Source organism: Ornithodoros turicata, chromosome 3 (genome assembly GCF_037126465.1).
Source record: "Ornithodoros turicata isolate Travis chromosome 3, ASM3712646v1, whole genome shotgun sequence".
NCBI classification, from domain to species: Eukaryota; Metazoa; Arthropoda; class Arachnida; order Ixodida; family Argasidae; genus Ornithodoros; species Ornithodoros turicata.
The window spans coordinates 48,115,236-48,131,153 of NC_088203.1; the positions used below are offsets into that span (position 1 = coordinate 48,115,236).

The 15,918-nt window shown below is 43.0% G+C and overlaps 1 protein-coding gene across 3 annotated transcripts in view; it reads right to left on the reverse strand.

Moving 5' to 3' along the window:
* The window catches only part of LOC135387018 (uncharacterized), a 287,289-nt gene that overhangs the window by 92,811 nt on the left and 178,560 nt on the right, over positions 1 to 15,918 (reverse strand). The gene's annotated exons all lie outside the window — the stretch shown is intronic.

Here is a 15,918-nt window from a genome sequence, read left to right on the forward strand (position 1 = left end):
AATCGACAGTACAGAGAATCACTGTTGGTCATTACGACAGCATTTATTTTGTGTTGAGAATGTGTTGCAATTTTAATTTGTAGCGCTCTGCTACATACAACTACATGCGGTGTCGTGATCCCTTGCTATAGAATCTGTTGACCCGGACGATGGCGCAAGACCAAGGCCACTCAGCTGCAACTTTGCTAGAAGCCACAGTTACCCCGCTTTGTTTGTGACCCTACTCAATGTCGGACCCGCAAATATGGTTCAGGAAAGTGGAAGTTCAGTCTTCCGACGCTTGCGTCATTTCCCCGCTTTCCAAATTTGAGTATGCCACCGCCCAGCTTCCACCATAGGCAGCTGAACCATTGGCAGCGGAAAATCATTCGTGCGCAACTTTCGCGAACAGCACGTTGCTCGAGGAGCTCGAGGAGCAAACTTTTTCGGAGCAACGTCAGTTGCACTGAATCTGGTTGTATTGTCGGGAGGTCCAGTTAGCAACCTGGACCCCTGGACCCTGTGCCGTTGACCCTTGCGTCATTTGCAGATGTTTCCCGCATGCTGGGGGAGGGGGGGCGTGTGCGGAGGGTTGTCAGCGAGGTTATAACATGCATAGACATGCAAAGAGGAGTCGTACACAAAAAATACAAGTTGAAATGTATTTATTAAAGCCAATTGTGCTGGGAATTGTGCCAATTGTAATGCCAATTGTGATGCCAATCAGGTGAAGGAGAAAAATCAAGCAAAAAAAAAAAACCCTTCACGACCTTAACAGAAGAAATAAAAACACAAGACGGTACATGGAAAGAATATACATATTTTATTCGCTATAAATATTTCAAGTAATCAGATTCAGAAAGAAAACATAATATCAACATCACATTGCTTACCAATTGTTCACTTAGGGAGCCCCGCAGCAACGACCTGAAAGATAACTTATTATTCTAGTAAACTACATTCGCATTCAATAATACGTACAATACTTCGGCCACACTCGATCATTTGAAAAAGGTACATTTTAATATCAACAATCATACTCCCATTACAGCAACAATAATCCGAAAGAGAATCTAAATTAATATCATATTCTACTTTCAATAATGCAGACACTGAGACGGCGGTGGACCCAAATAATCTGAAAGAGAATCTCATTTATTATCATAATCTACTTTCATTCATACATACAATACTGCGGCCACACTGGATAATCTGAAAAAGGAGACATTTGAATATCAACAATCATACTTGAATTATACCAACAATAATCTGAAAGAGAATCTCACAGGATTATAACTACAAGTGCCGATAGATGTATCTAATTAATTGTGAACAGCAGCGACCCTGGAAGACCATGGGATAAGAACGGCACGAACACAACAGGAAATAGAATCTATAACACTACATTTAATCAAAGGAGATATTCTTAATCAATACGATTACAATCAAAATTACAAGTTTTATTATAAACAGTCTAATATTCCTCACGTGACCACCATAATGGAGCTTTAATTACAAGTTCTGATAGATGTATGTAATTAATTGTGAACAGCAGAGACTCTGGAAGACCATTGGACACGAACGACAAGAACGACACGAACACACGAGGAAATCAAATATATAACACCACATTTAATCAAAGAAGATATTTTAACCAAACAACAGAGGAGAATAATCTATCATTTTAACTCATAAAATCATCCTCGTGACTTAATCTAATCGAACACCATACAATTTTCGTTCTAAGAGACACTACAAACCTTACTTTGTTTCATCAATCCAACACTATGATATATTTGTGGGGATCACAATCTTTCAGCATTCTTTCCTTGAACTGGAAGTCTTTGGTCAAAGTGAATGACATAGTCGGCTAAGGTTGTACAGAGGCGGTATTTTTTTATTGAACATGTAGAGAAAGTCGAAATTATTAAATGGTACCAACAATACTGAATCAATCAAAAACGCGAAACAAATTTAATTACATTAATTTTTGTAATATCTTGGAACAGAAGATTCTATATAGATGAACCACACAGAAAAATCAAATGTGAAATACAACTAAGAAATATGAGGCATTCCCAATTCAGACATTATTTTTACTGATGTCAATCGGGTGACCAATCGAAACAAATACAGGACAATAATTATTTCAGGCAGTAACTTTGTAAGCAAGCGAGAAATATTTAAAAGTTTTCTTATAGAGGAAATCGACAAACACAATTAATACGTCATGCAGACATAATGCCCAACTCATAGAATATCAATCGAACCTCAAACAAAATCAAAACAATAATTAATTCAGACAAATCATTTCTAAGCAAGCAGCGTGAATACACGACAGAATCTGAACAGAAACTTGTCATTTCAATGAATAAACGAGATCAACTAGTGGGTTCAAGCGATAAATTGAGTGATGGATGAAAGCCAACGACCCCAACACCAACATCAAGTTATGGAAGGGAGGGTTCTAGCATGCTCTTGTACTTAGAATCATTGAAAGCACACATTTTTTCTTACTCATCACATCTTTTTGTAAATCAATATGCATAGTTCTCATGACAGGTGGATATTAATAGCATTCTAAAGCAGATAATAAATTTTGAATCAATAAAATGAGCATAGATATGATTATAGACGGGCACTTGAAAACAGAAGAGACAATTGCTCTACATTGAAGAGATGGACAGATCTTGTACTCGCTACCATAAGTCATGGGAAGATGTGATAAAAAACGGCTTCGAAAAAGAAGAGCCGCGAAAGGATTCCATTGTCGCTGCATTTCAATTGATGCGTCCCAGACCTGGTCGTATTGGGAGATATGGCACAAACTACAGAATTGAAGGTGCAATAATTTATATGCCACTCTACAATACTGAGATTGATGGCAGAGTTCTTGAGGTTTGCTAACGAAGAATTGAAATACACCAGACCAGATGTAACTCTAATCATTGCAATGGGTATTGCATTCATCAAGAGAGCAGTGAGATCAAATTATCATATACAAGCGGTCTATACCGCGCTATTCATTACGGATTTGTTGAAATTATACATATCTGAGGTTGAAAGTACATAAAATCTTATCACACGATATGTTGAAATACCACGGCAACGCAATTATTTTCTTCTAGCATTTCTTCCAATGATGTCGAATGAGCAGAAGTTAATATATTCGTGCAAGGTCAAATGTATCATCACTTATTGAAACTCGACGAACATATCAACTGCGGTGGGCCACCGGACGATTTTAATCTAATACTGTCTTGTACGCAATTCAGAATATTCATACAAAGACAGGACACATCAATAAGAGATTGTGCAAGTTCATTGCAACAAAGTGCAAGTTGCTGAAGCGGTACAAATGCGGCGACAACGTATCGATTGGATTAATCAACGCTGGATTCAAGCGACCGATAATAAGACATCATTATGTAATACATTCCGGATTCATCAATCAAGACAGCAAACGAAAACTTCAGAGATTGAAATACGACAATTGTAATTTATCGGAATGAACAAGCATGTAACTGAAATAATAAATGTAATCTTTGTCATCATTACAATGAATACTACGCATCACAATGAAAGACACTTTGCATTTAGCATAGCTAGAGTGAGAACAGCGATTGCTAATGAAACGAATATCCCACACTGTGTGTAAGAATTCTCATATGGAATCAGAGCTGACCATCAAATACGTTTTACCCGACTACACTCTGTACAAGTTCAACACCCGAAGGATAGAATTGCTAGAGAAGGATCGGCAATTGAAATTTAGAGGCACGATACATCAGCCTATGATTACAAAAAAGAAACTAATCTTTTGCGAAAAGTTATCATGTTTCATGAATAAAATTCCACAATGCATGTATATTTATCAAACAGTTGGACTAGCCCTCTCATGCATGAGCAAACGACACATGTATAATTCAAGGTATGGCTATAACATCTTGTATAACTGCTTGTATAACACATATGTTGAAAGGAATCTATTATCGAATGCCGCGATGCAAATGGAGGATTTTACAAGCATGATGTGCAGGCGAAGCATTTCTAATCACGTAATCTTCGTAACACACGGCACACAAACGCATATGAAATAATTTCCAATTTTGGGAGAAGCGGATCACACAACAGTCATCAGAAATGCTTAAGGAATATACAATGAAGATGAGCATTATAATTAGCAGATCAGCACAGGTCACACATAGACATAGATCCAATTCACAAAATATACTTGAGGTTTCCCGTAGCCCATACTGAAAAACTATCACCTTAGTTTAGTGTCATAGCATCCGGGCACTACAAATGGAAATGCCATACTTTAATTTTAGAAGTTTTTATCTCATAACGTGGTAAAACGCAAACTCCACACTAAAGATCATTTTCTTCTTTAAATCTTCAAATTCAAAACTGCACGCTATTTCTTGCATTTTTTGAAGATATAGATTAAAAAGTTGTTATATAGTCACGCATCCTATAAAAGATATTTGATTGTGGCTCAAATGCTAAAATCTATCGATTCGCATTCAGGGGAAGTGGAGACTACCACACATCAGTAAGAGTTTAATTAAAATTTGAACAGGTGCTGCGATTTACCATCAGTGTTGTAGAATGTGTAATTTCACAATACGCAAGCTTTAGCTCGTTCACTTTGACGAGCACTCTTTCATGATGATAGAAAATTTAATCGGATGGATTGATATTTTCTGTATACACTATAACGTAATGCGTAATATTAAAAGTTACGAATTTTATTCGAACGAAATTTACTTAAAACTCGAAGAAAGGGTCACCCGCGTCGACGAACCCGTTTCCGGAAAAAGCAACACGCTCGCGTGCGGTATCGCGTTAACGCGTCGGGAGCAGTATCGCGTTCGGTTTCGCGTACGGGGGTGGGGAAACGTGGCCCGGCGTTTTGCCGAAACGTCTTCGAGGACGTGGGTGATCCTTTCCTGTCCCTGCCCGCGGGGGATGTCTGTCTTAATAATCGCCCGGATAGATGAGTGCCGCGCCAACCTGAGAAGAAATGAACTGGACCGACGTCAACTTGAGCACCGCCTGCCCGACGTGTTTCCTTCGCTGGACGCGTTTGCTAAGCGTGTCGCTTCCACCGCGGCAGACAAACAACGAGTTGCTCAGCACCAGAAACTGACATCTCTGGCAAGAGCACACAGACCACCTCCACTTGTGATCCACGGACTTTTTCAAGAATCTTTCGACGAGACTTTCCCCTCTTGAAACGGGCATACTCGCCAGAGGTCTCAACTTCAACCGGACCCCAACGCCCCCCCCCCCCTGACGAAGATGGTTGCGGCAGCTGAAGACGCCATAAAATATCTCGACTCCAGGAGCCAAGATGGAATCAAGGTAAAAGCGATCAGGATTTTATCTATACTCCCGAAGTCGCAAAGAGTGAACATCAGCAAAGCAGAGAAGAAGACGGTCCAAAGCCTTCAGGAGGATCCCTCAATCGGTATCCTCTCCGCGGACAAAGGTAGCTGGACCGTCATCCTGGGCCGAGACAGACTGCGATAGCAAGGTTCGTGACCTCCTGAACAGTGCCAGGTACGAGAAACTCAAGAAAGACCCTACCGCACAGCTACAGACCAAGATGAACAAGATACTGGCGACATTTTCAAACAATACCCAGAGGCTAGGTCCCTCTACCTGTGGCTCAGCTGTAGAAACGGCCATGCTCCCGGCTTCTACGGGCTTCCTAAGATCCATAAGCCTGGTGTCCCTCTCCGCCCCATCGTGGATTTCAGATCGTCTCCCCTCCGGAACCTGTCTTGCTACCTCCACCGACTCCTCGCTCCACTGACTTGAAGATCTCCGACCTTTGTACGCAAGTCCGGCCACTTCGTAGAGCTCGTCTCACCGTTGACTGCCGCAGCCGACGAGTGTCTCGTCTCGTTTGACGTCGTCTCACTGTTCACTAATGTGCCTACACCACTAGCAGTTTCCGCGACTAGAAGTGCACTTGAGAAGGACAACGACCTCAGTTCAAGAACCAAGCTGATCATCGACGAACTCTGTCGGCTCCTCGACTTCTGCCTCAACGGCACATATTTTCTGCAAAGGAGAGTACTACAAGCAAACCACTGGAACGGCGGTGGGTGCGTCGGTCTCCGTGACAACGGCAAACCTGGTGATGGAGTGCATCGAGGAGAGAGCGCTAGAGTCCTTTCATATCACACCGAAGGTGTTCCTGCGCTATGTGGACGATTGCTTCTGCATCCTCAAGAAATCAGAGGTGGACCCCTTCTTTCATGAGTAAAATCTTGCAGCCTAAGAGAGGACGGAGACACAACGGTAGAAACACACAACAGCGGAACTGCAGACTCTCAACTAAATGATTTATTGACAATACGTCAGTTAAAAGGCGCAAGAAAGTAGGACACAGATAGTGATAAAGGTGAGGATAAACATGCTCCAACAAAAGTTAGTCTCCTGCAAGGTAGTCAATCTCGACTGGTAAGAGGGACAAAGAAGTTTGGCTAACACACTTATCTCCCAGTGAGGAGAGTAGGGAGGCCTCCACAATCTCTCGAACATTCTTTTCTTTGAAGCGAGCACAAATGGTTGTAGCTTCGAACAGTGGTTTACATTTACAAGTGCGACAGTTCACCGCAAGGTGCCCGGAAGGGGTGGAGGCATCAACCTTGTATCTGTGTTCTAGAAGCCGAGTATTAACACAACGGCCACTTTGGCCAACGTACGCTCTCCCGCATGTGAGAGGAATTTTGTGTACAACATGCTGCATACATGGGACCAAGTTCTGTCTATGTTTGATTTTACAACCAGCCGTAGAGGGGTTATTGATTTTTCTGCACAAAGACCTAACCTTAACTGGTGCAGAAAGGACGACCGGAACGCTATACCTCATTATACCTATACATACCTATTGGTGACCCCTTCTTGACGCACATCAACAGCATCGAACCCTCCATGAAATTCACAGTTGAACGCGAGAGCGTTGAACAGCTTGCCGTTCTTCGACGTGCTGGTCACAAAGCATCAAGGAAACCTGGAGTTCGATGTCTACGGAAAACCAACGCACACAGGACGGTATCTCCCCTTCGACTCCTACCATCCCACGAGTCACAAAGCACCGGTTGTCTCGTCCCTTATGTCAAGGGCCAAGAACACCTGCTCGACCGAAGAAAGCAGAAAGACGGAGGAAAGAGTTATTATGTCTGACTTACGAAGAAATGGCTACACCAAGGACTTTATTCAAAAAATCTCACGTCGCCAGTACCGCAAGCCAGATGACCGTTCCCGTACGGCTGACGCTCCTACGCGTCAGTCAAAACCTATCGCCATCCCGTACATGAAAGGCACGAGCGAAGCGTTGGCACGTGTGCTAGCTAAGGAGGGGATCTGCGTGGCCCACAAACCCGTGTCAATGCTCTGACAGCTAATGCCACGGCCAAAAGGCCGCCCACCTAAAGAGAAGAAACAAGGTGTAATCTACAAAATTCCTTGCGCCCAGTGCCCCGCATCCTACATTGGGGAAACAAGGAACTTCCCTCGAAGATTACAGCGACACAAGAACGATGTTCGCAAGTGTGACCTAGAACGCAGCGCGCTCGCTGAGCACTGCCAGATTAGAGACCCCGTCATTGATTTTGACAATGCACAGCTTCTTGACTGTGAAAGTGACCTCACGAGAAGGCTCCTCGTTGAGTCATGGCACACACAGTCAACACCCGGAAACCTGAACCGGTCCCTGGGGACTTTACCCAGCATATATGTTAACGCACTTCATCATGTGACCACCAAACCAATAACCAGCCGGGTATAAAGCCTGCTGCACACTGGCCTTTTCGTCACCCCTGAAGAAGGAGCCTATTCGGCTCCGAAACGTCGGAACCCCTCTTTCCAGCTAACTTTGGTTGGAGCCACGTTGATCCTGCTGAATTGTCTCTTCTGTTTTCAAGTGCGCGTCTACACTTAATTTAAAGCATATCCAAAAAGCTCATTTTATACATTAAAATTTATTGTCTGGTTTAGAATACTATTAATATCCACCTGCCATGAGAATTACGGATATTGATTTGCAAAATGATGCGATGAGTAAGAAAAAATGTGTGGTTTCAATGATTCTATGTACAAGAGCATGCTAGAACCCTCCCTTCCATAATGTTGGTGATGATAATGATGATAATGATGTTGGTGTTGGGGTCGTTGGCTTTCATCCATCACTCACTTTATCACTTGAACCCACTAGTTGATCTTGACTAGTTTCTGTTCAGATTCTGTGGTGTATTCACGCTGCTTGCTTAGAAATTATTTGTCTGAATTAATTATTGTTTTGACTTTGTTTCAGGTTCGATTGATATTCTATGAGTTGGGCATTATGTATGCATAATGTATTAATTTTGTCTGTCGATTTCCTCTATAGGAAAACTTCTATAGGAAATATTTCTCGCTTGCTTAGAAAGTTACTGCCTGAAATAATTATTGTCCTGTATTTGTTTCGATTGATCACTCGATTGACATCAGTAAAAATAATCTGAGTTGGGAATGCCTCATATTTCTCTGTTGTATTACACATTTGATTTTTCTGTGTGGTTCATCTATACAGAACTTTTGTTCCAAGATATTACGAAAATGTATGTAATTAAATTTGTTTCTCGTTTTTGATTGATTGAGTATTGTTGGTATCATTTAATAATTTGGACTTTCTCTACATGTTCAATAAAAAAATACTGCCTCTGTACAAACTTAGCCGACTATGTCATGCACTTTGACCAAAGACTTCCATTTCAAGGAAAGGATGCGGAAGGATAGGGATCCCCACAAATAATATCGGCAACTATTTGCGCTGCACAATAAAATATATCGCCTTTGTACTATCTTATCTGACCTCAAGAGCGCCCTGTTTGCTTGAGGAAGCGCTTGAGCGCCCTGTTTGCTTTGGCCATATAGAGACAGATATATAATATGTCTCCGGGCTTTGAAGAAAAACCGAGGTCTCCTCATGGTGCCTGGGAGTCGGATGTCTTCTTCAAAGTAAGGTTTGTAGCGTTCCTTAGAATGAAAATTGCATGGTGTTCGAAAATCATGGTGTATGGTGTAGATTAAGTCACGAGGATGATTTTATGATAGTTAAAATGATAGGTTATTCTCCTCTGTTGTTTGGTTAAGAATATCTTCTTTGAATACATGTGGTGTTATAGATTGTATTTCCTCGTGTGTTCGTGTCCAATGGTCTTCCAGGGTATCTGCTGTTCACAATTAATTACATACATCTATCAGAACTTGTACTTAAAGCTCCACTATGGTGGTCACCTATAGGAATATTAGACTTTTTATAATAAAACCTGTAATTTTGTTTGTAATCGTATTTATTAAGAATATCTCCTTCGATTAACTGTAGTGTTATAGATTTTAGTCCCTCATGTGTTCGTGTCGTTCTTGTCGTCCGTGTCCCATGGTCTTCCACGATCTCTGCTGTTCACAATTAATTACGTACATCTATCCGCACTTGTAGATATAATCCTGTGAGATTATCTTTGAGATTATTGTTGTTATAATTAAAGTATGATTGTTGATATTAAAGGTCTCTTTTTTCAGATTATCCAGTGTAGCCGCAGTATTGTATGTATTAATGAAAGTAGGTTATGATAATAAATTAGATTCTCTGTCGGATTATTCTTGCTATAATGGGAGTATGATTGTTGAAATTATAATGTATCTTTTTTATATTATCCAGTGTGGCCGCAGTACTGTACATAATACTGAATGCGAATGTAGGTTCATATAATAATGTTATCTTTCAGGTCCTTGGTGCGGGGCTCCCTAAGTGAAGAATTGGTAAGCAATGTTGTGAATGTTGATATGTTTTCTTTCAGAATCTGATGACTTGAAACATAGCGAATAAAATATGTATATTCTTTACATGTAATGTCTTGTCCTTTTTCATTATTCTGTTACAGGTCGTGAATGTTTCTTGGCTTGGTTTTTCTCCTTAACCTGATTGGCATTACATTGGCACAATTCCCAGCACTATTGACTTTAATAAATATATTTCAACTTGTACTTTCTCTGTATGACTCCTCTTTGCATGTCTATGGATGTTATAACCTCGCTGACAACCCTCCGCACACGTGCCGCCCCCGCCAATAAGCGGGAAACATTCGCGAAGGACTCAGGGGTCAACGGCACAGGATCCAGGGGTCCAGGTTACAAACTGACGACCAGACTGAGTACTACTAACGTCGCCCTCTATAATTATAGGCCTGTTGCCGGTCAGCGTCCCGACGCGCAGTCCTCCGGAGCCTAGACTATACTCCACAACACACGTCTCTGTTCGGGGGCGTCCGCAACCCTTTAGACTTGCCAGACCAGCACCTCGAACCGTGTGCTTGAGTTCACAGACAACAGGGCTGTACCTAAATTCAACTGCTGCCATTCATTGAGGTGAGGTGAGGTGAGGAAAAATTTTCAAAACAATTTTGAGGTGAGGTGAGGCGAGGAAAAAAATTCAAAATTTTTTTGAGGTGAGGTGAGGTGAGGAAAATTTTTCTCCCAGAAAATTGAGGTGAGGGCGAGGCTCGTGAGGACAAACGCCCACCTCTGGTCCTCACTATGCCGATCGCCATTGCTCATCGGATTTATCCGTGTGATTTGCCTATTGCTCACTGTGCAATCGACCTTGGCTATCGGCATACGAGGACGTACCTTGAAACAGTGAACGGCTGTTGCCATTGTCGAGACTGAGACGACAAGTGAGTCTGGAGGGAAGGTAGGCTTTTTAATAACCGGTGATGGTAATAACAGGTAATGATGAAGATGAACTGGAGGAATGTTTTGATTCTCGCCATGGGTAGCGCTGACGTCTCGCTACTTTTATCAAGGCCAAGGACGCCTTAGCCAACGCTACTGTCCTCACGTTTCCGAAGCACGGTGCACCCAACAACGTTATGGTTGACGCCTCAGACAATGCCGTTGGCGGCGTTCTGCAGCTGTACAGAGACAAACAGTGCAGACCACTGCCCTTCTTTTCGGGGAAGCTTTCCCCCACTCAGACTCGACACAGCGTCCTCGGCCGCGGGCTTCTGGCAGCTTATCTGGTGATACTATTCCTAGGTTTTCTAGATTTCTAGGGCCACTGTTGTTTTTAATTTATCTAAACGTTATCACTGAGAACATTCCCGTAAAAATACGCCTTTTTGCTGGCGATTGCATAATTTTCACCGAGGTAAATTCTGTCTTAGATCAGATTCAGCTTAATTAATGTCTTCGTAGGATTAATGATTGGTACTTAACATGGCAAATGACTCTCAAATTTGAAAAATTTATATATATGCATGTCAGGAGGAAAAGGGTACCATTGTCTTTTCAGTATTGTATAGATGGATGTGTTCTATCATGTGTTGACTCCTGTAGAAATCTCGGAGTGACGTTGTGCAATGATTTGAGATGGAATCAGCATATTGATACTATCGTGAGAAAGGCAATGGGTAAACTATAATATCTGCGTCGTCATCTTCATCAAGCGTCCACCGTCACAAAATTGAAGGCATACAAGACATATGTACTATCTGCTCTGGATTATGCGAGCGTTATTTGGGACCCTTTTACCGCATCCAATATTGATAAATTAGAAGGAGTGCAAAGGAAAGCCTTGTGCTTCATTTTTAACAAATACAGAAAGATGGATTCAGTCTCTAAGCTTTACGACAGGGCTTGAGTTGCTTAGTTCCCGCAGGAAAATGCAGCGGCTCAGGTTCCTTTACCAAATGATTCACAACAAGTTTAAAATCGACAGCGCACTTTACCTGCAGCCTTTCTCTGGCCGAGAAACTAGGCAGTCACGCAGTTTACGTTTCAAACGCTTCAGCGCGAAAAATGATTGTTTTAAATTTTCTTTCTTCACGCGGACTGTCCTGGAATGGAATGAGCTACCACAGGCGATAATGAATAGACCTACGGTTGAGAATTTTTGTAAACTGATAGCGACAGTTCTGAATTAACGTCTTCTGTTATCACTTTTTGTTTACCTTGTGTGTTTACTTTAAGTGTTATGTATCCCACCCTACTTAGACTTACTTGTAAGCCAGTAGTATGAATAAATGATGATACGTCATTTTCGTTACTTTTTAGAAGGCCGATGGTTTCATGTCCTCACAGACGGTCCTCACAGATGTCCGCTGACGGCTACACTCCCTGAGAAGCCCGGCAACTTCCTTCCATTAGCGAATTTACGCCTTGACATCAGCCACCTCAAGGGTGTGGACAATCTGGCTGCAGTTGCCCTTTCCAGGATGGAACTCAACGAGACCTTAGGCTTCGGACGAAGAGCTACGTCAGCTTATACGTCCTTCCACCACAGTGTCCTTCGCCGACGTCCCCCTGCCCGGATCTTTACACAAGTTAACCTGTGACATATCGACACCTGTGTCACAAGACTGTAACCTGTGACACATCAAATACCTTTCGTCTTAGCACCATTCAGGCGTCTGGTCTTTGACAGCCTCCATTCCCTCACGCATACTGGTATTCGCGCATCGCAGAAGCTTGTCACGTCACCGTTCCTATGGCCTTCCTTGCATGAATGCTGACGTGCGGTCATGAGCCCGCAGTTATCTTGTCTATCAGCGGGCGAAAGTACACGTGCATACCAAGACACCGTATGATGCTTTTCCCCTGACGGAGATACGCTTTTCACATGTCCACATCGACCTCGTGGGACCACTTCCTCCGTCGCTTGTTCTCTTCCTCGAGCTTGTTTACGGTTCACCACTTCGGATATCGTCCGAGTTCTTCCAGCCTCACGCTTCCAGCGACCTGGACCCGTCTACTTTCGACGCTCAACCTCGAGCGACTCCGGTGGCGGATCCGTCCATCATCACCTCTATGATACCTGCGTAGCGACCCTCTCAGAGTCCGACCTTGGCACTGAGCCCCCTTCCTATAACCCGCAGCACCACTCGGCTCCTCCGACCAGCCTTCCTGCTGCTCCCAAACGCGTTTCATGGAGCCGTCGGTTACGCTGCCCCTGCATTTCTGGCCACTTGAACAACACTTCGATTCCCAAAGGGGGGGGGGGATGATATAGCAGTCGCATGGTCAGCCCGAATCCGCCAGCGCGCGGTTATGTGATTATATGATGCCAATAACGATCCACAGAACGCAGACACGGCCAGATCTATCTCGATCAATCTGACATTCAGCACAACAAGTATCTACTGCCACAACATCTTATGTCACGCCATTTGGACTAGCAGCTAAAAGCCATTCCCAGCAGTTGAACCATAAACTATACTCCCATAGCCTAGTTTCAAGCGTACTGTCGAAACATAGACTTTTTGCAGCGTCTCCCGATCTACACCCCAGGACCTGTGGAAAAGAATTTTAAGAACATTATATGATTCAAATTTAAATTTATTTGCTTGAATTTTATTTACGTTTTTAAGATGTGGCAAAAAGTGAGCTTTCTCTCAAGTGTAATTCCAAGGAATTTGTGTTCATTTCTTACAAGAATGTCATGGACATTCAGTTTCAGTGATGCACTCTCACAAATGAAACTGATAACTTACGCTTACATCAAATTTTTCCATTACTAAACGTAAATTTCGACAAAACGGCTGACGCTGTATCCGTCAAGCTATGCTTTATTCATGCACATTATCATTATGCGCATTATCAGTCGTTTACGGCTATATTGACGCATATTGTTCTTCAAATGTTATACGGGCCCTGATTTCTGAAAGCGCGTGCACGTATGTGCCAAGCGTTTGCTGGGATAACCGACACCCGACACTCTCTACCCGACACCCGACACACCTATTTCACATCAAACGTGTGGCCGGAACGAGACAACTTCGCAAGATTTAGTCGGCCAAGCACGATGCAGCTGCCGAAATAGTTGTGGTTGCCGCGGCTATCTCCACGCTGCAAATGCATATGCGTACACCCATTTTTCACCGGCCTGGTACCTTATGTGGGGCCACCTACAAGCAGATCATTTTGATGCAGGTGACTCTTGCCTCTTTCGTTTTTGTTTCTTTTTCGCATGCGTTTTCCCGCCGTTAAAGCGTCTGTGCTAGTGATTCAGTTTCAAAATATTTCTTTGTGGTTGCAGTTCAAATTATAATATTGCAGATTATAGCTCAGGACGATATGTGTTGAAACAAATGCATCCACAGGAACAGGAGACACTCCTAGCAGCCATGCTCCACTGCTCAATACCTCGCATGCATCCTCAGCTGCCTTAGATCATGCTCCTGAACAGCATGTACATTGCGCAGTGTATCCTGTTCAGCAATGTACTGTACATTACATTGCTGAAGAAAGTTCACAGGGCTCCGCTTGTCAAGCATACAGAGCCAGAACAGCTCACCTGTTTAAGTGACGTGTAAGTTGTGATTGCTTCAGCAATAACGTTTTGTTACCACATGCAGTTTTATTTTCCCAATATGTAATGAACCTGTAGTGGGACCTTCCTGGGATTGATAGGATCAAGCTACATGCCCAAATGATCTTTTCAAGCAGTTTCCTGGCACAGAAATAGTACTGCATCACGTGTCATTGATGCCTTCAGATCAAAGATCAGATCAGAGGAGCACACTTGCCCTCATCTACCTCGATCTCAACCCTGCTACATTCATCCACATAAAAGCTTCCACAAGTCAAGGAAGGTCGAGCAATCCGCAATTACACTTGTGAGTTCCACAACTGTATTTGTCCCTGTATAACATGCGAAAACATTTGGGTTTCTTTAGAAAGATATGTCAGATGAGGTTGAGAAGCCTCCCGGGCCAACGACGTTCCTTGGTAAAACGTGGAAGATGCTTATTTGCCCTGCAACACAGGGACTTCGAAAACTGACAGTGGAACGGCTTGTAAACCAGAGTGACGCCCCAATTTCGTTACTTGGGGTATACTATGTCACGGGACTTATTTATCGACATATGGATGCATGGGCTGCTCCATGTGTTCCTTGTAAAAGGTTATTTAATGTTTGAAAAATGTTACCGTAGTAAGAGACTATATATAGGGCCTTACTGATCCCTATCATCACACAAAATGAATAGAGGACTGAATGGTAGTATGTTGTTGTGCGCTCATTCTTATCAGCATCAGCTGAATGCAAAAACAGGAAAAACATGAAGGACGGAAGGAAGTCACTGAAAAGGTTAGCCAGCTGAGGGATTCGAACGCACATCTTCTGGATTACAGTTCCATTGAGTCGTTCTTGAGCTTTGAGTGTTTGTCCCTTCTTCTGTGTTCCAGCCTCAGAACATCAATTTCCATCGTGAAGAAAAATATGTTCAGATGCTCCTTACTCAAAGACTTCTGCTAGTTATCAAAGTGAAAAACCGGGCGTGTTGGTGTTGATCTTGCATGACGAACTAGCACTGGGAACGGGACAGAGAGACTGTTGAATAGTGCCTTGTGCAAGTCCGGCTTCCACCGTGTAAAAGAGGCGTATGATTCACAGATTGATCGGGCGCGAAGTACTGGGTACCCATATGAACTCATATTCAATGTGAGTGAGGCGTTGCTAAAGGCCAACATGGGAGGGAAGGCTCCGGCGAAGAACAGACCTGTAGGGGTACCGGTTGTCATTCCTTATATGCATCAACTGTCCCATAATTTAAAGAAACTTGCAAACAGGCATTCTATTCCTGTGGCACTCTCTGTTCCAGAATGAATGTCGGTCAATGTGACATAAAACACCTCAAGAAGTTTGTTCCATGTAAGTCAAATGTAGTCTATGAAATACCGCTGACCTGTGGTAGATCATACATTGGCCAGACGGGGCGATGTTGAAACATTAGGCAAAGGGAGAATGCTGCTACCCTGAGTGGTACCCCGTCTGGTCACTTGTCGGTGCATTGTAACACGTGTGGCTGTTCTCCAAGATTCCCAGAGACGAGGATGAAAGGTCATTCTTGTGATCAGCGTACCAGAGAAGGAATAGAGGCA